Source organism: Hemicordylus capensis, chromosome 6 (genome assembly GCF_027244095.1).
Source record: "Hemicordylus capensis ecotype Gifberg chromosome 6, rHemCap1.1.pri, whole genome shotgun sequence".
Taxonomy (NCBI): Eukaryota; Metazoa; Chordata; class Lepidosauria; order Squamata; family Cordylidae; genus Hemicordylus; species Hemicordylus capensis.
Genome location: NC_069662.1, coordinates 8621989 through 8645295, shown reverse-complemented (window position 1 = coordinate 8645295; position 23307 = coordinate 8621989).

The following is a 23307-nucleotide window of genomic DNA, read 5'->3' as shown; positions in this document are numbered from 1 at the left end:
CTGGTTCTCTTCAAGTACCACTTTCCCAGCTCTAGGGAAGTGCAGTAATTGAAGAGATCAGCACAGTGGGAAAAGGCTTTCATACTCTTTCTTCTTCTTCCCAAATGGCTGTGCTTGAAAAATTGTGAAAGGTACTGCCCAAGGCTGAGATCAGAATGCCCAGTATTTTGAGATGTGGAACATAGGAAGCTGTCTTGTATGGAATAAGACCATTGGTCCATCTAACTCAATATAGTACACACAGACTGGCTGCAGTTTCTCCAAGTTTCTCAGCCCTATCTTGGAGATGCTAGGGAGGGCACTTCTGCATGCAGGTGCTCTTCCCAGAGCGGCCCCATCCCATAAGGAAAACACCTGACAGTGCTCACACATGTAATCTCCCATTCGAATGCAAACTGGGGCAGACCTGCTTACCAAAGGGGGAAATTCCTGCTTGCTACCACAAGACCAGTTCCCCTCCAACTAGTGATGGTGGAAAAACAATCTGTGCAATCATCCCAGAAGAGGTTCCCAAGACTTACTGGCAGGCATGTGCACTTGTTTTCATAAAGCATGGAAAGGGAGATGAATGAGCCACATTAGCATCATTCCAACGTATTCCATAATGATATGGCCATCACATTACTTGGATCCCCTTTCATTGCTATTCAGTCTGGAAACTGGAATCATAACTTGCTACTCTACAAGCTATTTGCAAACACAAGGTGGAGATGTTGAGCAAGTTCAATTCATACTTTGTCCTTTGCTGAAAATCACATTTTGAAACTTGGTTTTTCTCTACTACACATGGAGATCCTTGTTGCCAACCACATCCTGTGGCTTCTAATCTCTCTGCTTGGAGTGCTAAGGTGCATTTGTCACATTATTTACCAAGGGGAAGAATTTGGCTGCATTTCATCCCAGGCAGTGGATTGAGCAGTGGAAAGCCCAGAAGCTGATCACATCAAGATTCCTTCTGAATTTCTTCCAAATTCAACCCAAGTACTTCCACTTTGCTGCACAGGAGTATGTTTTTCCCATGGGCCTTGACTGTGCTAATTACGTCAGTCTTGAGTAAGTGATTGTTGGTTCTCCCTCCCCCTCCACCCTTCATATTTTGACAGCATTGGAAAAATGGAACGAGTTCAGATGAGGAGAGCAACCAAGATGGCGGGCAGGCTGGGAACCAAGTCTTATGAGGAATGGTTGAAGGAGCTGGTCTGTTTATCCTGGAGAAAAGGAGATTGAGGTGGGGGATATCAGAGCCACTTCCAAATATCAGGAAGAAGAGCTGAAACAGAGAAGGAGTGGACTTGTTCTCTGTTGCTCCTGAGGGCAGGACTAAACTCAATGGGTTGGAGTTACAAGGAAGCAGATTTGGGACAGATATCAGGAAGAACTTCCTAACTGTAAGAGGTGTGAGGCAGTGGAACTGTCTGCTTGGTGCAATATTGGGTTCTCCTGGCAGATTAGAAAATATTCTAATTTTCTGGGATTGTGGATTTGGGGTTCTCATGAGCTGTACGCCATGATCATCACAATTATAACAAATTAAGGCTTGACTTATCTCGCTTTGCATGTAATGCGTCTGTCTCATATATCAGTTTCACCTTTTAATTTGCATTACTGAAATTAATGGACTTTTGCACGATATTCTAATTTTCTGAGTTTCACCTGTATATAGTACCAATGTGGGTGTGGGTGCTGTGGATCTGGTCCATGACAGGGGAGCAGGGCCATTCCTCTCTATGCTCTCCTTTCATGGGGAGGGCTGGCCCAACTGCTATTTTTTAAAAAATGGTTAAACCATTATGTTTGGTTATGTGGACTTAATGTAACGTGCAGTCTGGCCACAATGGTCTTCAAACTAAACCAAAACTTTTCCTTTGGAATCTTGTGTCCTGGCAGTCCGTCGTTCTGATTCCCAAGTGACTCAGACCCCGACGTCACAGGAGATCAGGGAAGGAGACCTCTTCACCATCACCTGCAAGAACCCCACTGCTTATTGGACCCACTTCTGGTACCACCAACTGCCTGGAACTGCACCATCCCTTCTGTTGTCCAGAGCTAGCAAGGGCAATACCACTGAAGGACGTTTCACCCTGGAGTATCTGGGGACTGGGACAGAAGGCCGTCTGCATCTCTCTGGCTCTCAGCTCAGTGACTCGGGCAACTACTTCTGTGCGGTGGCAGCACAGTGGTACAGGAAGAGGAAACCCCAGAGCCATAACCCCAGCCCTTCTCAAGCTTGACGTGCTGCTTACTCAGTTATATCTGCCGCCTATTAGGATCATCTGGGGAGATCTGGGTGCCATTTCTAGCACTTGTTTGGTGGTGACTCAGGCACTGGGCCTTCTCTGTGGCTCCCATGGGGCTTTGGAATATATGCCCCCTGCCAAAATACGAGCCTTTCCATCTCCGGTTGCTTTTTAAATGACCCTCAAGAAACACCTGTTTTCTCAGGCTTTTAATTAAAATTAATTTTAAACAATTTATTTTTATTCTGTGAGATTGCCATTTATTTATTTATTTATTCATTCATTCGATTTCTGTACCGCCCTTCCAAAAATGGCTCAGGGCAGTTTACACCGAGAAATCAAATCAAATCTTTATTGTTATGGTCATTTGACCAGCAAAACACAAAGTACAAAAGCTTTACATAAAAGCGAGCTTTACATAAAAGCAAACTTGGTCAAAAAAAGTAATAAACTGTTAACACATAAAACAGAACCTGTGCTGGGGGTGGAGAGGGCCAATTACTCTCCCCCTGCTAAATAAAGAGAATCACCATGTTAAAAGGTCCTTCTTTGCCAAGTTAGCAGGGGTAAGGGTTAGGGATAGGGATTTAATTGTTTTTATTGTGTTTTATATTGTATTTGGATTAAATGCTGTTGGCCTTTAAGAGAGCCCTAAAAACCTATTTGTTTGGCCTTGCATTCCAAGGTTTGTAAAGTGTTTTTAAAAGTGTTTCAATTGGTTTTAAATGGTTTTAATTGTTTTTGAATTGTTTTTGAATTGTTTTTAGCACTGGGTTTTGAATTGTGTGTTTTTATGTCTTTTAAAAGTTATTGTATACTGCCCAGAGTCTTTAGATGGGGCGGTTTATAAATGTAATAAATACTACTACTACTAATAATAATCATAAAAATAATAATAAAAAATATCACACTGCCTAGAGATACATATATCAGGTTCATTCATTCATATGAATGAATGAATGAATGCATGAATGAATGAATGCATGAATGAATGAATGAATGAATGAATGGTTCTACTGAAATGTATTATCCAGTACTGGAAAATTCGCTGAATCCCATTCAACCGCACAAATGAGGACTTCTGGGCCCCTGTTCCAACCCCTCAATATGCCTATATTTTGAATGCCTTTCTTGTGACCTTTCACTGACTCCGCCTCAACCTGCCACCCACGACCAGGCTCCGCCCTCTTTCTCCCAGGATGTGTTGTTGTCGCCACCACTGGCTCTTTACACAGCACTCCCAGTTGGAAGATGTGCAGAGTGCCTGACTGGGCTCTCTGTTGCTGCCTGCTGGGAAGAACAAAATCCCCACAGAAAAGTGGGATCTGGAGACTGGCACCGGCAGTTAGGGGCAACTCTAGAACAACCAGTTCGGGGAAGCAATTGGGTGGCAAAGAATGATATTGATGGAGGGAGAATTTTGCAATACATTAAATCCTTACAGAGCTGAAAGAATGAATGTTGTTAGTATATTAACCATATTAATGAAGCTTCCTTGACATTGTTATACTTATCCAGGAAACTTGGCCGATTCCTTTTAGAAAGCACACTGTCTTTTTGGACTAGGCCAAACTTCCTGGTCTGCTTCCCAAGCTAGTTTTCTCTTCCTGTCCAAGACCATGTGACAGGAAAGACTGGGGTGGGGAGAGAGCTCAGTACCAGGCCAGAGGAAATCTGTAGGGGAGATGACCCTGTCCCCCACTGCACATTTGGACTCACTCTGCCCACTTCCTGGCCAGAAAGGAAGCTAAGGAGCTAGCCTGGCTTCTGGGAGGCTGGAGGAGCCGCCTACCTACCTGTTTGCACTGGCTCCTGCTGCTTGTTCCAGGGTAGAAGTCTATAAAATCATGCAGGGTGTGGAGAAAGTGGATAGAGAGAAATTCTTCTCCCTCTCACATAACTCTCGAACCAGAGGTCATGCCATGAAATTGATTGCCAGGAAATTTAGGACCAACAAACGGAAGTACGTTTTCACACAACACATAATCCACTTGTGGAATTCTCTGCCACAAGATGTGGTGACAGCCAACAACCTGGGTGGCTTTAAGAGGGGTTTGGATAACTTCATGGAGGAGAGGTCTATCTATAGGCTACTATAGTCGGTGGGCTGTAGGCCACCTCCAGCCTCAAAGGGAGGATGCCTCTTCTGAATACCAGTTGCAGGGGAGTATCAGCAGGAGGGAGGGCATGCCCTCAACTCCTGCCTGTATGCTTTTAGTGGCATCTGGTGGGCCACTGTGCGAAACAGGATGCTGGACTGGATGGGCCTTGGGCCTGATCCAGCAGGGCTGTTCTTATGTTCTTATGAGTGAAAGAAGCTTCTTTCCACTGATTAATTCAGTCTACAGGGCCGTAAAATACTATCCCAGCATTGTCTGGCACCTTGCTGTAAAGTTCTGGTCTGGTGGCTGGGGGAGTGAAATGAGTGGGAAATGTGTGTGTGTGTGTGTGGGTGGGGGGGCGGGAAGGCCTGTGACCCCTTGGCATCCTTTCTGCTGGCAATGGTCAACAAGATGGAAGCCTCATGGTATCACTGCTGCTATGGAGGTGGAAGCCGTGGTGTCTCTGTTTCCAACTAGTGCTTGTGCATGCAGCATCCCCACAGTTTCCCCATTGTGCCAAATGGGAGAAACTTCAGCCATGTTGCTTCCATCTCCAAATGGGAGAAACTTCAGCGATGTTGCTTCCATCTCCAAAGCAGTGGTGATGTCAGTGCATTCCGGAAATGTTAAGACATCCACATCATGTCAGTTGCCAAGTTCTACTTCCCGTCCCACACGATCCAATCTTCCGTCCCCTTTCGATGGTCTTTTCTGATGAAGCTGCCCCTTGGTGTTTCCACACAAGTGCCCAGGGACAGCTTCCTCTTCTTCCCAGCATGAACGGCTGTCGCCACCAGCGGTTTGAGCAGCGTGTCGAGCCGGACGAAGCCTGGATTGGCTGCCTGGACTCTCCATCACTGGCTGCTGCACCTTTGTACTCAAAGAAAGAGAGTTTGAAAATGGCATAGCCCCTCCTGTTGGAGATGGACTTCCAGTGCATCGACCTTTTGCACCAACTGTCCTAATGACCACTAGGGGCATTGGGAGTAGAGATAGTGAGTAAGGGTCTCCCTGACTGTTCTACCTGTCTGTACTGTATGGCCCCTGATCTGACTCTTCCACACTTCCTGTGCTGAGTCACGATCCTTCCTTTTCTCCTAGAGAGAAGATGGAAAGATCTCCCTTCCTCCTTACCTATCCATTATGTAGTCCTTTAGATTAGGTTTAGGTCTTTCCTTTCCAAGTGTATCTAACCAATAAATATTTAGTATTTAGTTCTACAAGGATCACCATGTGTTTTCTCTAAGTAGCTGCAACAACTAAACCATCCTCTGCTACCGATTCTGTAACTGACTCCAGTTACAGAATAGGTAGCAGAGGATGGTTTAGTTGTTACAGCTACTTAGAGAAAACACATGGAGATCTTTGTGTGCTCATTCCTCAGTGCTCTGCTGTTTTACCTATTGAGGGTAAAAATTAAGACTCTCTTACACCTCCTGCCCCCCGCCACACAGGGCCAGCCAATCAGATTTGCAGGAAGGGAAGGAAGATTTTGCAGGAAGGGAAGGAAGGGAAGGAAGATGGTGAGGGCATCTATTTGGGTGCAGGTCATACAAAATTATTTTGACATACATTTTGTCGTTTTTTTAAAAAAATCCCTTCTCTTCATGCAGTGCTCTATTTACCTGTGCTAGTGTTAAGTACAGGAGCTTCCCCAGACAGCCGGCTTTACTGCAGGTTTACTGAGAGGCTTTGCGGCGAGTTCAAATTTGCCCCCCCCAACCAGTGCAAAAAGTGAGATTTTTTTTTTTACCACGGATATAATTACATAGACTCTAACATGCAATGAAAAACCCAACTTGTGTGCAAAGTGAACCCCGATAGCTCGCAGGGACTTGGGGGTAAATTTGGACGATATGTGAATGCACACCCTCCATTCTGGAGGAGATGTGAACTAAAAGCCAGGTGCCAAAAATGTTCAGGCAGTGGGGCTGGGGCAGGTGGTGGAGAAGGTGGTGTCCTGCATGGTGAGAAAGGAGGAACATTCTCCAACCACCCTGGGAGAACGGGAGTACTGTATTTTCATGCATGTACCCCACAGGTTCTGCACCAGGGTGTGGAATGCACAGGTGCAGGTTATACTTGGTTTTAAAAACATAAACATGAGTTTCCCACAGTTATAGGAACATAGAAAGCTGCCAGATACTGAGTCAGACCATTGGTCTATCTAGCTCAGGATTGTCTTCACAGACTGGCAGTGGCTTCTCCAAGGTTGCAGGCAGGAATCTCTCTCATCCCTATCTTGGAGGTTATGCTTGTGTGTGAGTGATACCCTGAGGGGGGTATATACATGAAAACGGGCGTAGCAAGGTTGGAGTGGGCCCAGAGACAGGATGTTAAAATGGGCCCTTCCACTGAAGTAAAATTTATAATGTGTATATATATTAGAACATCATCCTTTAAAAAAAAAAAAAAAAATTGTGGACGATGCAAGTCATTTAATGGTACTAGAGAAAGTCATGCTGTTCTGGTAGCTCCAGGTCTTAACACTCACATCAGTTTCGGAGGATGAATACAACTGAAGGAAGCCGGGGGAGGGGGGTGCATGGCTGGGGGAGTCAGTCATGTGACGTGCCTCTGGGGCCCCCCCAGGGCAGTGGGCCCCCAGACAACTGTCTCCCCTTGCTCTATTATAGTTACGCCCCTGCATGAAAAGACAGGAAGCCCAGAGGCCTGGTCTGCGACATCTCATAAGCATACCAGTAGCTCCAACACTACCTGAAGCCCACCTTGACAAGCCATGCCTGCCTTTTTCCACCAGAGGGCACTAGAGACTGTCCCTTTCTTCGAGGAAGACCGTTCTCCAGCTCCGGATTTGTCTGACTGTACCTCCTGTTCAACAGGACAAGGAAGATGCATGAATACTGATGGTGTCAATCACATAGGCCATTACAAAGTGACAACCTCCACACCAAAAACAGATGGAAGAATACCCTGCAGTAATACTAGTTGCGCTGGCTGACATGATGTGCAAGGATTAGGGTGACAGGAGATTCCTGGAGAGAACCTGCCCTTGCGCTCTCAGCGTCATTGCAGCTTTTCCCTTGCGTGATAATGGGAAGGAATATGGTAACGCTTGTAGCACAATTGCCAGTGCTCAGTAACACCAGAATCCTCTCCCATTGGCCTAAGCCTTGTAGATCATATTAACCACTGTTCCACTACAACCACCACCAGTCGGCTCAACTTGTGTTGGAGATGGCGTTCCAGTGCATCGACCTTTTGCACCAGCAACTAGCCTAATGACCACTAGGGGCATTGGGAACAGAGGTAGCTAGTGAGGGTCTCCTTACCTGTCCCTGCTTTGCCTCTACTCTATGACCCCTGCATTGACTCCTCAGGTACTTCCTGTAGTTAGTTCGTCCTCTTCCTTGCCTCATAGAGAGAAGATGGAAACATCCCTCTCTCCCTACCTATTCGTTATGTAGCTGATAGATAGGATAGTCTTTCCTATCCCAAATGTACAGTGATTTCCATGCGTGTTCCTTAAATAGCTGCACCAACTAAACTCTGCACTCTGTAACTGGAGCGGTAGCTTCCTTGGTACTCTGCTAAATAATCACAAACCCTAACAATTTGCATCATCAACACATGTTGCAGCAGGATCCAGTGAGCATGGCCATGTAATCTGGGTTAGGTTTTTTTTGGATTTTCTCCCCACGCTGCAATGCACACAGCTGTCTATACAGAAGCAATTGCCATTGACTATTTTTTCACAAATATGCTCTGCACACAGATATAACCTGCACTCAAGCATTCCCTGCAGGAATGTTTGGGGGCGGGGGGGGGCGGGGCAGGATGTTGCATAAACTCTGTGTAAAGCACTAATGACAAAAGATCCAACCCAAACGCACTACATAAGAACATAAGAACAGCCCTGCTGGATCAGGCCCCAGTCCAGCATCCCGTTTCACACAGTGGCCCACCAGATGCTGCTGGAAGCCCACAGCAGGAGTTGAGGGCATGCCCTCAACTCCTGCTGTTACTCCCCTGCAACTGGTACTCAGAGGCATCTTGCCTTTGAGGCTGGAGGTGGCCTATCGGCCTCCAACTAGTAGCCCATGATAGACCTCTCCTCCATGAAGTTATCCAAACCCCTCTTCAAGCCATCCAGGTTGTTGGCTGTCACCACATCTTGTGGCAGAGAATTCCACTAGTTGATTATGCGTTGTGTGAAAAAGTACTTCCATTGTTGGTCCTAGATTTCAATTTCATGGGATGACCCCTGGTTCTAGTGGGTCTATTTAATATTTCATATAACTATAGGCATGATATTGTATAAAATAAACATCCATATATAAATACATCATACAGAACAATAGAATGCCACAAAACCATGACATAGCCATACACACATGAATGTTCACAAGGATCCACAACAGTGACAGACCTCATCATGCGTGGCTCTGACAACTGCATTTCTGCAGCTCCGTGATTGGGCAATTGACACCTGACCTCAATATACGTGGGGGGAAAGGGTTAAATCTCACACACCTGCAATTCCAGGGGGGCAGGAAATGGCCTCAGAGGTAATTTTTGGCCACCATTTTGTGGCTTTTAAACAAAAATTCCCATGATTTTTTTCTGGGGAAATGGTGACATTGCGGCTTTTGCGGGGCATTGTTTGACAGATGGAGACCCACCCAGCACTATACAGCATGTTTTCACTCATTTCTGTCTTTTGAAGCCATTTTTAGCCACTATTCTGCCCTCCAGGAACCTACCCCCATGCCCCCGATTCCCATTGCCTCAATGCCTTATTATCTATGGGTTCGCTATCCACAACTTCAGCTGAGAAGAGTACCTCTGTGGATAATGAGGGCCAGCTGTGAATCCATTTTGAGAAATATACTGTCTTTTTCAAGTGGATCAATTAATACCAACACAGATGTCAAATCCTCCAAAAAATGTCCATGATAACATTCTATTATAGGAGATGACTTGATCTACTCAGATGGTTGCTTCTCCAAGATTCCAATCAGGAGTCTCTCTTAGCCCTGTCTGGAGATGCCAGGGAGGGAACATGGAACCAGTTTCATGCAGATGCTCTTCCATTAAGCAATGGCCCCATCTCCCAAGAGGAATATCTTACAGTGCTCACATATGGAGTCTCCCATTCAAATGCAAAGCAGGCCAGACCCTGCTAAGTAGGGATGTGCATGAATTGATTTTTTCCCCATTTTGATTTGTACCTGAATTGAGTCACCCCCGATTTGTTTTCGGTCCAAATCTGCCCACCCCCGAATCACCCCATATTCAATTTGTGGGTGGTAGCTTCCTTGCACCCATTGGGCACCACCACCCACCACAACCCACTCTGGGCCATGCTGGTGCCCCCCATGTGGAGCTATAAGGCTGTTGAAATCCCCATTATTCCCTATGGGGAAAAGCTTCAAGCCAACTTATTTAAAAATCATCTCTTTGCCCAATTTATTTGAAATCTGGGTGTTAGCTTCCACCCATTGGGCACTACCACCCAACCCACTTTGGCCACAAAATGGAGGTCCAAATCTCCGACTTTTTTCTGGTCGGAATCTGGGGTGATTTGTTTTGTACCGGAATCTGGGCAATTGAGAACAGAGGTGATATGTTTTGTCTACAAATCACCCGAATTGGCCAGATTCGGTACAAATTGTTTTGTACCCGAATCATTTTGCACATTCCTACTGCTAAGCAAAGGGGACAATTCATGCTCGCTGCTACAAGACTAGCTCTCCTCCCTTAGCAGAGAAGCCACTTCATCAGCCCGAGCCCCACTGAAACCTGCTACTGCTTGTTGGGCCAGAGGATGCCTTGGAGATGCAGCCAGACCTGCAGAGCCAGGGATCTCTCAGTTCCCACATGCAGGATGGTGAGAGGCAGGAGTGGAAACAGTGAGGGGAGAGGGGAGGGGATCCATCAGCTTCAAATACCATATGCAAAGTGATAGTTGCAGGTGGGCAGGAAACTGTGTGTAAATACAAAAGAACATACCCTATACCTCCATTCACAAAAGGTAGAAAACTGCATACCATGTGGGCTGGTTCCCTCTAATAGGGATTCCCAGGTATTGTTAACTACAACTCCCATAATCCCCAGGCAAAGTCTATTGCTGCTGGAGATGCTGGGAGTTGTAGTCAACAACTGGGAATCCCTGTTAGAGGGAACACTGCCGGTGGGTTAAATATGCAGAAATTGTTTATTAGGCCCGTGCAAAGCTTCAGCCAAAGCTCAATACTTGACACAGCTCCCCTGGCACCTTGCTGACTTGCTGGAGTGCTGAAGTGATAATTATTTGGTGGTTATTTCCTAGTAATAGTGGGGTTTACTATAAGGGAAATAGAGTTGTATTGAGCCTGAGAACCATCACTGAAAGTTTGTATGGAGCCCTGGGAAGTGTAGTCCTTCCAAGCACTTTCTCCATAGGGCTCTGTAAGGGAAGCACTGGAAAGGACTGCACTTCCCAGCAGTCTGCATGATATTTTCAAGATGGAGCAGGGCTTTGAATGGGCTTTTGTTCTGCTAAATGCTGTTCTGCAGTGTTGGGGAAAGTGCAGCACTTGCACAGCATAGTGGGGAAAGGCTCTAAAATAAATGTCTGTCTGTCTGTCTATAGGCTTTTCCCACTGTGTTGAACTCTGCAAGTATATATGTATTTGCCCAAGTGGTGCTGCTTGAAAAATAGTGAAGATTACTGTCCTAGCCTGAGATGAGGATGCCCAATATTTTGAGCCATGGGGAGTGCTGGTGGTGAAGGAACCATCCTGGCAAGCACCTTGGACTGGGTTCCCAAGACTTACTGGCAGACCCATGAATGGATGGAAGGGGAGGTGAATGAACCACATTGGTATCATTCCCATGTGCTTTGAAATAAATTTGCCATGGAAAGAATGAGACAAATAACGACAACGGGCCATTATATTTCTTAAACCCCCTTTTATTGCTATTCAGATAGAAAACTGAAATCCGAACTTCTAGCTTTACAGAGAATTCCCAAACGCAAGGTGGAGATGTTGAGCAAGCTTGACTCATACTTTGTCCTGGCTGCAAATCACATTTCAAAACTTGATTTTCCGCCAGCATGCATGGGGATCCTAGTTTGTAACCACATCCTGTGGCTTGTAACCTCTCTGCTTGGAGCGTCAAGGTGCATTTTTCATCTTATTTACAAAGAGGAAGGCTGCATTCTGCCAGGTCATCTCATACAGTCAACCGGGCAGCACAAGCCTTGAAGATGATTGGATCTGCATTCCTTCTGAATTCCTCCCTACCCAGGAGTATGTCTCTCCTCTCGGCCTTGGCTTTGTGCATTATATCAGTCTTAAGTAAGTGATTGTTGAGTCTTCCCCCCCGCTTCACACTTTAATAAGTTTGATAAAATGGAAAGAGTTCAGATGAGGAGGGCAACCAAGATGGTGAGGAGATGGGAAACCATGTCCTGCAAGGAGCAGTTGCAGAGCTGGGTGTGTTTAGCCTGGAAAAGAGAAATCTAAGGGGAGATATGATTGATTGATTGATTGATTGATTGATTGGCTCATGAATGATTAAGTGCAGTCAAGTTGGTGTCGACTCTTAGTGACCACATAGGTAGATTCTCTCCAGGATGATCTGTCTTCAACTTGGCCTTTAAGGTAGATATGATAGAGAGATATGATAGCCCTATTCAAATATCTGAAGGTCTGTCATATTGAAGAAGGTGCAGACTTGTTCTCTGTTGCCCAGGATGGCAGGACTAGAGCCATTTGGTTGAAATTACAAAAGAGCAGATTAAGACTAGACATGAGAAGGAATTTCCTAAGTGTAAGAGGTGTGAGACAGTGGGACTGTCTGCATTGTGCAGTGTTGGGCTCCCGTATGCTGGAGATTCAAGGGAGAGGCTAGAGAGCATTCCCCTTCAATCGGAACCAAACCTTTCCTTTGGAATCTTGTTTCTCTGCAGTCCGTCGCTCTGACTCTCAAGTGACTCAGACTCCTGCATCACAAGAGATCAGGGAAGGAGACAACTTCACCATCACCTGCACAAAACTCATTGCTTATCAGCCCCACTTCTGGTACCATCAGCTTCTTGGAACTGCACCATCCCTTCTGTTGTCCAGAGGTAGCAAGGGCAGTACCACTGAAGGACGTTTCACCCTGGAATATCTGGGGACTGGGACAGAAGGCCGTCTGCATCTCTCTGGCTATCAGCTCAGTGACTCGGGCAACTACTTCTGTGCAGTGGAAGCACAGTGGTACAGGAAGAAGAAACCCCAGAGCCATAACCCCAGCACTTCTCAAGCTTGACGTGCTGCTTACTGGGTTATGTTGCTTTACTGAAATGTATTACCAGTATAGGACAATCCACTGAACCTCACTGAACTCCACTGGAATGAGGAACTAGGAGCATAGGAGCATAGGCAGCTGCCTTCTACCGAGTCAGACCATTGATCTCTTGAGCTCAGTAATGCCAACACAGATGAGCAGTGGCTTCTCCAAGGCTGCAGACAGGAGTCTCTCTGAGCCCTACCTTGGAGACGCCAGAGAGGGAGCTTGGGACCTTCTGCATGTAAGTGTGCAGATGTGTTTCCCAAAGCAGCCCCATCCCTTAAGGGCAATATCTTGAAGGTCATCTCCCATTCAAATGCAAACAGGGTGGACCCTGCTTAGCAAAGGGGGCAATTCATGCTTGCTACCACAAGGTCAGCGATCCTCCTCCCCATTCTGGGCCCCTATTCTAGTACACGTTGAACACCCCCCTGCCCCCATTTTGAAACTTTTTCTTCTTAATATCTCTTGTGGCTCTAGCTCTCTGCCAGTTCGATTCTGTCCCTTGCTAAATGTGAATGGTCTGACTGCTGTGCCTTTTCACTCAAAGGAAGAGACATTAGAAATGGCGCCATCATACCACCCACTCAGCCAGCCAATCAGATTTGCACAAACACAGTGTATTTGCACAAACACAGTGTTCCCTCTAACAGGGATTCCCAGATGTTCACTACAGCTCCCAGCATCCCCAGCTACAATGGCCTTTGGCTGGGGATTCTGGGAGCTGTTGTCAACAACATCTGGGAATAACTATTAGAGGCAACACTGCACACAGATACCCTTTGGGTTACACAGTTCTTTGCATCCCAAGGGAGCTATGTTGGTGAAGGTTATAGAAAATATTTTTATTCCAGCTTACCTGGCACAGAGCATCTGTGCCCCTAGTTCTCCCTGTCTCCCTCCTTCAGCTGCAGTTCGTTCTCCTCCTCCCAGTTCATTCTCCATCTGCAGCCAGCCACCCTGGCTGCCACCTGCCCTCCACAGCTGGGCTGCTGCTTGCCCTCCGTGGCCACCTCCTTCTGCCTGCCAGCGTTTTCTCCTCTGGCCAGCCACCACCACTGTTTTGTTCCTTGGTTGGCTGCCACCACCACCCTTTTCTCCCCTGTTCCCGTGGCTAATTGGCAGCTGCTCACGAACTCTTGTGAGAACTGCCATGCATGGGATTAGCCATGGGTACGTCTTAGAGAAATTAATATTTAGAATGGTTTCATCATTTTGAAAAAATAAATAAATCTTCACTTCATGCCATTCTCTGTATATCTGCAGTGGCGCCAAGTCCTGGTAGTGGTGCCCTGAGTGCTGAGAAGGGAATAATTCTCTAACCACCCTAGCAGGATTGGAATGCTGTTGTTTCACACATATACCCCATGGATTATGCAGCAGTGCAGGGAATACAAGGTGTGGTCTATGCATTTTTACTTAAATTAAGTACTTATTTCCCCTGGGTACAAGTTTTTCCTGTTTGTCAGATTCATACAGGAAGATATAATCCCAGATGTATGGTCTTCTTTTTCCGATGAGCAGAAGATCTACAGTAGCTCCCAAGCTCTCTGAAGTATCCCTGGAGCACTGGAATATCTTACAGTGCTCACACGTGTAGTCTCCCATTCAAATGCAAACTAGAGTGGACCCTGCGTAACCAAGAGGAGAATTCATGCTTGCTACAAGACCAGCTCTCCTCCCACTGCTGGTGGTGGACAAACAATGGTCACATTCTCACGTAACGTGAAACCGGAGGTTGCTGAACCTGCGGTTAATTCTCCAAACCATGAATAGTATTGCATATCTTCTTCCAAACACAGTCCAGCAACCTCTGTTTTCAGGGCAGGGGAGCCTCTCCCTCTTTCTTGTCTGCTCCGGCCACATCCCAGCAAACTGTAGCACTCGCATTGCCGGTCTGTGGGCAAGAGACATCAGCATGCCTCCAGGGCAACAACGATCTTCAGGGGCATCCTGAGCACAGTCGTGCCTTTTTGGAATGGTCCACCCACCCTTGCCTGGTATTTAAGGGCATTCAAATCCTTTCAATTGCCATGCCATGCAAGCCTTTCTTCTGACAGTGAATGCACAGCCACCTTTGTAAGAGCCCAGAAACAAAACAGTTGCACAAGCACAATTTCTGGTGGGGGGGATTCTGGGTGGGCATTATTTTCCTGTTACTCAGGAAAGGGAAGGGGACATGATGACTACCTAAGGAAGGATGTGTATATGAGGGAGGGCAAAGGATCTTGGGGTCTCACCCACAGTGACTAAGGATGTTCTTGTGAGGGCTCAGCTTGGCAAAGCATTGTAGTCCATGGAGATCAAACCATAATCCTGTCCCTGTGGTGGCTTGAGGCCAGGGGACTAGCATACTCACGAGAAGGCTGGTCTACTGGGGAGGATCTTAGGCTCGCCAACATTCCATTTTCTGTCAGACAATGGGCTCTTGAGTTGAGCTAACAAAAATAAGGGGTCCCTGCTTGCATGGGGTCCTCATTCGCTCTGGATAATGATAGAACTTTTGAACAGCAACCTTACTCTCCAGGAAAGCCTTTGATGTGCCCAAAGGAGACTTTGATGTTCCATGTCTCCAGGCATAGCCAGGTGGGCAGACTGTGGAAACACTGGGACCAGAGATCGATACTCACTCTCATTCAGATTTGAGTTGGTGTTGCACCATATGTAAATCTGCTGCTGCGGGGAATCACAGGAGAAGGGAGCCCCAGTTATCTGCAAACTCAGTAGAGTGGGGTTGCTGTTCCAGGCAAAAATAAAGATGGGCATGTTGAAATGGGTGGATGGGCTGCCAGAGGGCATGCTTGACAGATTCCTCATGGCAGTCGCCAGGACAGGGAGAACTGTTGCTTGTATAGAGCAACCTGGCTGAGTGACACCTGCTGTCTGGCCCTGATGTGCGTTTCCATGGCCTGGCACTTTTGTGAGAGACCGAATCATGGGAGAAGGGATGTCATCGCACATTATTAGTGATTCTGCCCAACACATCTGGCCCCATAGACAGTTCTTCTCATGTGTTGTGAAAGACATGACACTCTCATAAGTGAGTGTTCCACTCAGGAATAGCATCCACGTCATCACAGAGGAGGAATTTCCCCTCTCAATGTTGGCAATGCTGATCCTGCCATTTGGCTGTTCTCATGAGTAAGTCTAGGGACTACATGTTTTTTCCCCAAGGGGAAAGGGCTGCCCCTTGGTATTGGACCATACTAATCTTGCTCATTTGGTTTGCTGGGAGCAGTGGCACTCTCTAACTCTTAGATCTTTAGACTGTTTACTACCTTATCCACGGAACAACTCATTGGAATGACTAGGATCTTCCATGAGTATATATTAACAGAGCCCTGCTCCTTGAAATAGATTAGAAAATCTTAATTCATAAACCAGATGAATGATGAACTGAAGAAGTAGTCAAAACCTCGTGTTAGTGCTGCGAGTTCTTCATTTTTTGACATATCATTTGCATCTTCTTGGCTTATGTTACATCATTACTACCTTTTGTATATTTACCATTTGCTCTCTACTCATATGCAGATGGTATAACAAATAATGAAAACTACTTGGGCTGGGCACAGAGCATCTGAGCCCCTAGTTCCCCCACTCACCCGCCCACTGCTGCTGCTTTCTTCCCCTGCCACCCTCCCACCTGTCGCTTCCATTTTCTTGCCCGCCTGCTGCTGCTGTTTTCTTCCCCCACCTGCCGCCGCCGTTTTGTCTCCCTCCTGCAGCCACTTTGTTTCCCGTCTCACCTCCACCACTGCTTTCCTCTTCTCCTGCCAGCAGCTTGCTCGTGAACTCTCGTGAGAGCTGCCACACATGGGATTAGCAACAGGTACGCCTAAGGTGTGTGTGTGTGTGTGTGTGTATATATATATATATATATATATATATATATATATATATATATATATATATTTGTTATACCATCCACATATTCTATTCGTCATTAGCTTTTTACTCTTTATATAAATTACACTATTTTTCATTTCATTCTGTATCTTTCTGTATAGTGTTTATTTGTTCTTTAAAACACTTGTTTACAGCTTTTTCATTTTATTTTAAGTTCATCACATTAGTTGTTACTTTGGTTTCAGTTGAAGTGTGTACCTTTAGGTACCTTGGTTTTTGGCTCAACAGCATTGCATGCGTTCCCCCAAGGGGAAGGGGCTGCCCCTTCTTCCCCACATAACTGTGCAAAAACTAGACCTGAGCCATTCAGGATTTTCTGTTTGGGGCTGCCCTTTAACTCTGACCCTGGGTATCGCCACCCTGCCATGTGTTGACATCCCAGTGCTCTAATGGGGTTTCCCTGCTTATGTTGCCACCTCCAGTGCCTGTGCTTGTGAACATAGATCTGTTTCGCTTGATTTCTGGAGAACAAAGCACAGAGCCTCTTTTTCTCTCCTGATTGCCAGGAAAGGAGTGCAAGAGACAGAGTTGGAAGAGGGCATTCCCTGTTGTGACATTCTCATTTGGCAGGCTTTGAAGCTTGTGATGAGACACGGCAGCATCCCTGTTGCCAGGCAACTGCTTTGTTGGATCGGAGACAGGGTGTGGGGCAAGAGCTTAGAGAGGCTGCCAGTGAGACTGCCACAGGCAAGGAGCAGGCGCAATCCTGGGTGGGTCTGTGCTGCCCTCTCTGTGATTATGCTTCCAGACAGTGAATGAAACTGTGGTTATGGTGGTGTGCAGGTTTGGACGTAACACTGCTGTTGAAAAACCTCAAGTTATGGTGGTGAAACTCACTACAAACTGAAGGTTCAAACTGGAGTTTGGTGAGGCAAACCTCAGGTTGCTTTTGCTGCAAAACCGTGGCACACATTAGGACATAAACAGAACCTCTGCCCCGTTTACCTCCGGTTTTGAGTTACGTGCGAATGCAGACAATCTGTGCAAGAACCCCAGACTAGGTTCTTAAGACTTGCTGGAAGGCATGTGCACTTGTTTTCATAAAGCATGGAAAGGGAGATGAAGGAGCCACATTAGGATCATTCTGATGTGTTCCATAATAAATGTTCCATGGAAAGAATTAAACAAATAGCAAGAAATGGACTTTCCATTATGTAATCACCTTGGATTGCTATTCAGTCTGAAAAGTGGAATCATAACTTGTCGCTCTACAAGCTATTTGCAAACACAAGGTGGAGATGTTGAGCAAATTTGACTCATACTTTGTCCTTTGCAGAAAATCACATTTCAAACCTTGGTTTTTCTTTAGTACAAACGGAGATCCTAGTTGCTAACCACATCCTGTGGCTTCTAATCTCTCTGCTTGGAGTGCTAAGGTGCATTTGTCACATTATTTACCAAGGGTAAGAATTCGGCTGCACTTCAGCAAGTCGTCCCAGGCAGTGGATTGAGCAGTGGAATGCCCAGAAGCTGATCAAGATTCCTTCTGAATTCCTTCTTAATTCTACTCTTTAATTCTACTTTGCTACACAGGAGTATGTTTCTCCTATGGGCTTTCGCTGTGCTAATTACATCAGTCGAGTAAGTGATTTTTGGTTGTCCCTCCCCCTGCCCCCTTCATATTTTGACAGCATTGGAAAAATGGAACGGGTTCAGATGAGGAGAGCAACCAAGATTGCGGGCAGGCTGGGAACCAAGTCTTATGAGGAATGGTTGAAGGAGCTGGTCGGTTTATCCTGGAGAAGAGGAGACTGAGGTGGGGGATAACACAGCCACTTCCAAATATCAGGAAGAAGAGCTGAAACACAGAAGGAGTGGACGCTTTCTCTGTTGCTCCTGAGGGCAGGACTAGACTCAATGGGTTGGAGTTACAAGGAAGCAGATTTAGGCCAGATAACAGGAAGAATTTCCTAACTTTAAAGAGGTGTGAGACGGTGGAACTGTCTGCTTGGTGCAATGTTGGGTTCTCCTGTGCTGCAGGTTTCCAACACAATCTGGGTTGGCATCTGTCTGGGATACTGTAGCAGTTCCTTGCACTGAGCTGGAGACTCAGCTAGAAGATCTCTGGGGTCACTTCTCATTGTTAATTCTATAATGTCTTTTTTGCTTCACATCAGCTCCCACTGCTTGAGATCTCCAGCCCTGCAAGTTTAATCTATGTCTTCTCCCTGTTTATTGTCATTTTGACTCAGGTCATGCAAAGCCCCTTTGAGCTTCTTGCACATGGTCTGTCTGCATGTGTAGATGCCATTGATGAAGCCTAGAAAATCACTGAGGGACAATTTACAGTCCACCTTGCTTTATAATCCAGACAGGCTTTACAAATGCAGAAAATTCAGAAATAAATAAATAAATAATAAAAGAAATTATTGTGCATCATGTGTGAGAATGCCTCACACATGAATTGTGCCCATGTGGGGGGTGACAGGGGAGCAGGGCCATTCCTCTCCATTACCTCTTTCTTTGGGGCTTACCCAACAGCTATTTTAATAAGAAAAATCAAACCTCTCAGCACTAATGGGGGTTTAAAATATCATACAGTTTGGCTGGAACCATTTTCAAACCAAACCAAACCTTTCCTTTGAAATCTTGTCTCCCTGCAGTCCGTCGTTCTGATTCCCAAGTGACTCAGACCCCCAAGTCACAGGAGATCAGGGAAGGAGACCTCTTCACCATCACCTGCAAGAACCCCACTGCTTATCGGACCCACTTCTGGTACCGCCAACTGCCTGGAACTTCACCGTCCCTTCTGTTGTCCAGAGGTAGCAAGGGCAATGCCACTGAAGGACGTTTCACCCTGGAGTATCTGGAGAATGTGAAAGAAAGCCATCTGCATCTCTCTGGCTTACAGCTCAGTGACTCAGGAAGCTACTTCTGTGCAGTGGAAGCACAGTAGTACAGGAAGAGGGAGACGCAGTACCATAACCCCAGTCCTTGTCAGTCTTGATGTGATGCTCACTCATTTATATTATTCTCATGACATGTGGCATGTATTATCCAGTAATGGGCAATCCACTGAACTCCGCTGGACTCCATTGAAATGAGGACTTTTTGGCCCCTGTTCCAAAACAAGTTGTAACACACACACGCACACTTTGAAACCTTTCCTTTCCTTATCTTATCTCATGGGTAGCGTTGCACTGGAAGTGACCGGTGCGAGCGCACACATTATACACACACACACCCTGGCCACTTCTGGTACGATGCTGACCGAGGCGACAAGGAGGTATGATGCCGCCCCATGCCAGTAGTTTTTCAGACAGCACTGGTGGGGGAAACGCAGTGGTGAAGGGTGTGTGTGTAAGGGCAGCCTCCCTGCTCCTTAAAGGTGATCCCCTGCCACCAAACCGGTTCGAATGCCAGACCTCCAAACCAGTTCAGTGATCCAGAAAAGGACCACCGAACCGGTTTGTGCACCATCCCTGTTACAAAGTTATAACACAACAGCAAGAAACAGAAGGAGTACTTGTTAGGCCTCTGCAAATTCGGATTAGAAAATTCGGCTTTTATTGGCTGTGGACCCAAAGGCAGTAGCAAATACCAGGGCTGGGTGCATTTTAGCTCACCCCTAAAAAGGGTAATATGATTCATATTCAAATCAAACCAGCCAGTTTCAAATGTGAATTGATTAAATGACTGTTTATGGACATTTTGGATCCTTTAAAATGCCACTCCGGCTCCCTGACTGGTAAAAAAAAAGGGCTCCAAAATATGTAGAATTGAATCTATTCTACATATGTCAAATAGAGTCAAATTTGATTAAAATCAGCCAGTTTCAATCTGAATTCAAATTGAATCTGAAAATTTGCTTTGTGCATATCCCTACCCAATAGGCTGGTTCGCATGACCCTAATCTGGGTAGGATGATCATCCAGCCTTGGTAGGAGAGCCAAGCCTGCTCCTGATTGTTAGTTACGTAAATCCAAACAACAAGCTAGGAAGAGGGAGAGTAATTGTGTGAGAGGATAGGATGGCTGCTCCCTACCCAGATTATCTCCTCAGGATTTTACTGATGGTGGATGAAAAGCCCTTCTCCTCAATTTGCACACTGTTGTCATTGTCATAGTTCCTCCTCCTCCTCCTCCTCCTCCTCCCTTGCTTTTTGACTGCCAGTGGAGAGTATACATGCCTATGGACTATGTGTTGAGCCGAATGAGTTGCATCCTAAGAATGTTAGTCATTGATAAATCCCATTGAAATTAATGGGATCAATCTAGGTTAGTCACAACTAACCTAGATCCCATTGACTTCAATGGTGCTTAGTCAAGAAGTACCTGGAAAAACAATAATGATTTTTAAAAATGTATTGAGAAGTTGGTAGGTGCTACTGATGATAAGTAAATGCAGAGAGAGATTGAGGCATCAGCTCCTTGACTTCCTATCTTTCTCTTATTTTCTTGGAAAATTAAATCAGTAGAGAACTGTCTGCTTTGTAATGAATCTTGATCATTGGAATGGAAAACCACTCATTTCTTAGGAGCTGTTCTCATGCGAATGCCTGCATAAGTGAAAATTCCTTTGTTCTGAGACATGTCAAATAGAAGTAATTATATAACTATATATACCAGTCCTTGGTGGCATATTTCTCATGAGAAGATCCACCAGTTGGATCTGAGAAGATCCACCAATTGGATGCTCATCTCCACGTGCAGAAGACAAAGACAAACACAGATTGTTTTTAACAGGTAAATGTTGTTCAAATTTTCCTGTGTACCCAAAATTTATCAGGTTATGGTGAAAACAGAGACTTGAAGATGCAGACCAGAGAGGTTAAGAATATATTGTTTATTGTGGTTACCTTTATGGAATTTCAGTGTGAGAAGATCAGCTCTTTGAAGATGCTGAAGAAGACTTCCTATTAGAGGCTTTAATCTCTCTCTCTAATTACGTCAGTGAGTTTGTCTGTTATTTTAATGATTTCATTTACTTTTCTTCTTTTGAGGACTTTTCCTTCCTCCATGCCTGAATCATGTAGCATTATTTCCTACTGTCACAATACATGGGTAATGATCCTTCCAATAATTACTGATGCAATTTTTAATATATTTAAGTCTTCTCCATTCATGCAGGAAAACTGAATTGTAAATGTTTGCAGATATGAACATTGCTAAGGAATTTCTAAGCTGACGGTGGAAATCTGGTGTGGAAACCTTAATTAAAGTTTCAAAGAGCTCCCCCCACCAGTTGATTTGTTTTTAATATCTGTGAATATTATTTAGGTAATAGGTTACTATGTTCTTTTAAGAGCCCCCAATCGTTTTATAATCATTCTTAATTAGAAATGAAAATATATACCTGGTTAAGCTGTTGTTTTCTATTTGATCCTCATCTCATACAATGAATGTTCAGTATACACAGATACAGATCCATACATGGGTACAGTTATTCACATATTATGTTGAATGCAGGTACAGAAGTATACTTCCTATCTGTAACCTGCATTTGGAGGGAACTTACCCAGGTTCACAGGTACAGTCATTGACACAATCACATGTAAAGGTGTATAGATATCTGCACACTCGTACAACAAAATGTCTGAAGAGGGTGAATATCTTGAACAAATACAGATTTGATGCCAATGGCCAACATCCAGACTAACGCTGTTAGGGTGTGAATATGTTGCACTAGTTAGCTCCGCTACATTGAAAACTTGCATTCCAGACTAGTGTTGCGCTAATTAGAGATGTGCACGAACCTGTTCAGAGGCCTGTTTTATCCCTGATGAGGGGAGACCAGCCAGCCCCAGCCCCACCCAGGCCACAAAACTCTGACTGGTGGCTGCCTGCCAGCCTCCAAATTGGGGAGGATCCCAAAACCCACAAGGGCTGTTCCTTGGCTTGCCTGCTCACCTTAAATGGTCCTCCAGTCAAACATGGAACATTCCCCCACCCCACACTCACCTGCAAAGTGACCAAACATCTAACAATGAAAAACCCTAGGAACATAGGAACATAGGAAGCTGCCATGTACTGATTCAGACCATTGGTCCATCTAGATCAGTATTGTCTTCACAGACTGGCAGCAGCTTCTCCAAGGTCTTCTACCAGGAGAGGCAGTGGGAAATAGGTGAAAAAAGGTTACCACCACAGCCAATCAGGTGTGACCCCCAATATTCCGACTGGGCCCCAATAGGTGACCAGATAACCCTCTTTGAAACAAGATGGGAGGGTGGGTGGGTGGGTGCTTTGCTCCAGAGTGACTGAGCAGCCCGCTTAAGCAGCTGCTTCCCTGCTCCCATTGGCCGGCCCACAACATGTGCTAGGGGTTCAAAAAAGGCCAGCTGCTGTGCCCATCTATGAGGCGCACAACGCCACCCCCGCACTCCCGTGGAACGCGGCAGTGGGGAGCGGCACGGTACAAACCTTGGTCCAAATCAGCTTGGACATTCACAAGTCTGCACCTCAAACATGAACGTGTCTGCCATCTTGAATTGGGGTGGATGACATCACTGCAAACTACACTGTTGAGCTGTGCCTACATGTCACTACAGCTGTACTAAATTTGATCCAAGTCAGTTAGGTGGTTCACAAGTTAGCCCGCTTGTGCCTCAAATGTTCACGCATCCACCATAATAAACTGGGGTGGATGACATCATCACAAACTGTTCCAAATTTGGTCCATATGAGTCCAGGCATTGAGAAGTTGATCGAGGGATGCGCGCGTGCGTGCGCGCGCGCGCACACACACACACACACACACACACACACACACACACACACACACACAGAGTTGGGTGATCTCAAAAGGAAAGTAGGCTGAAAAAAATTCCCTTGTAACAA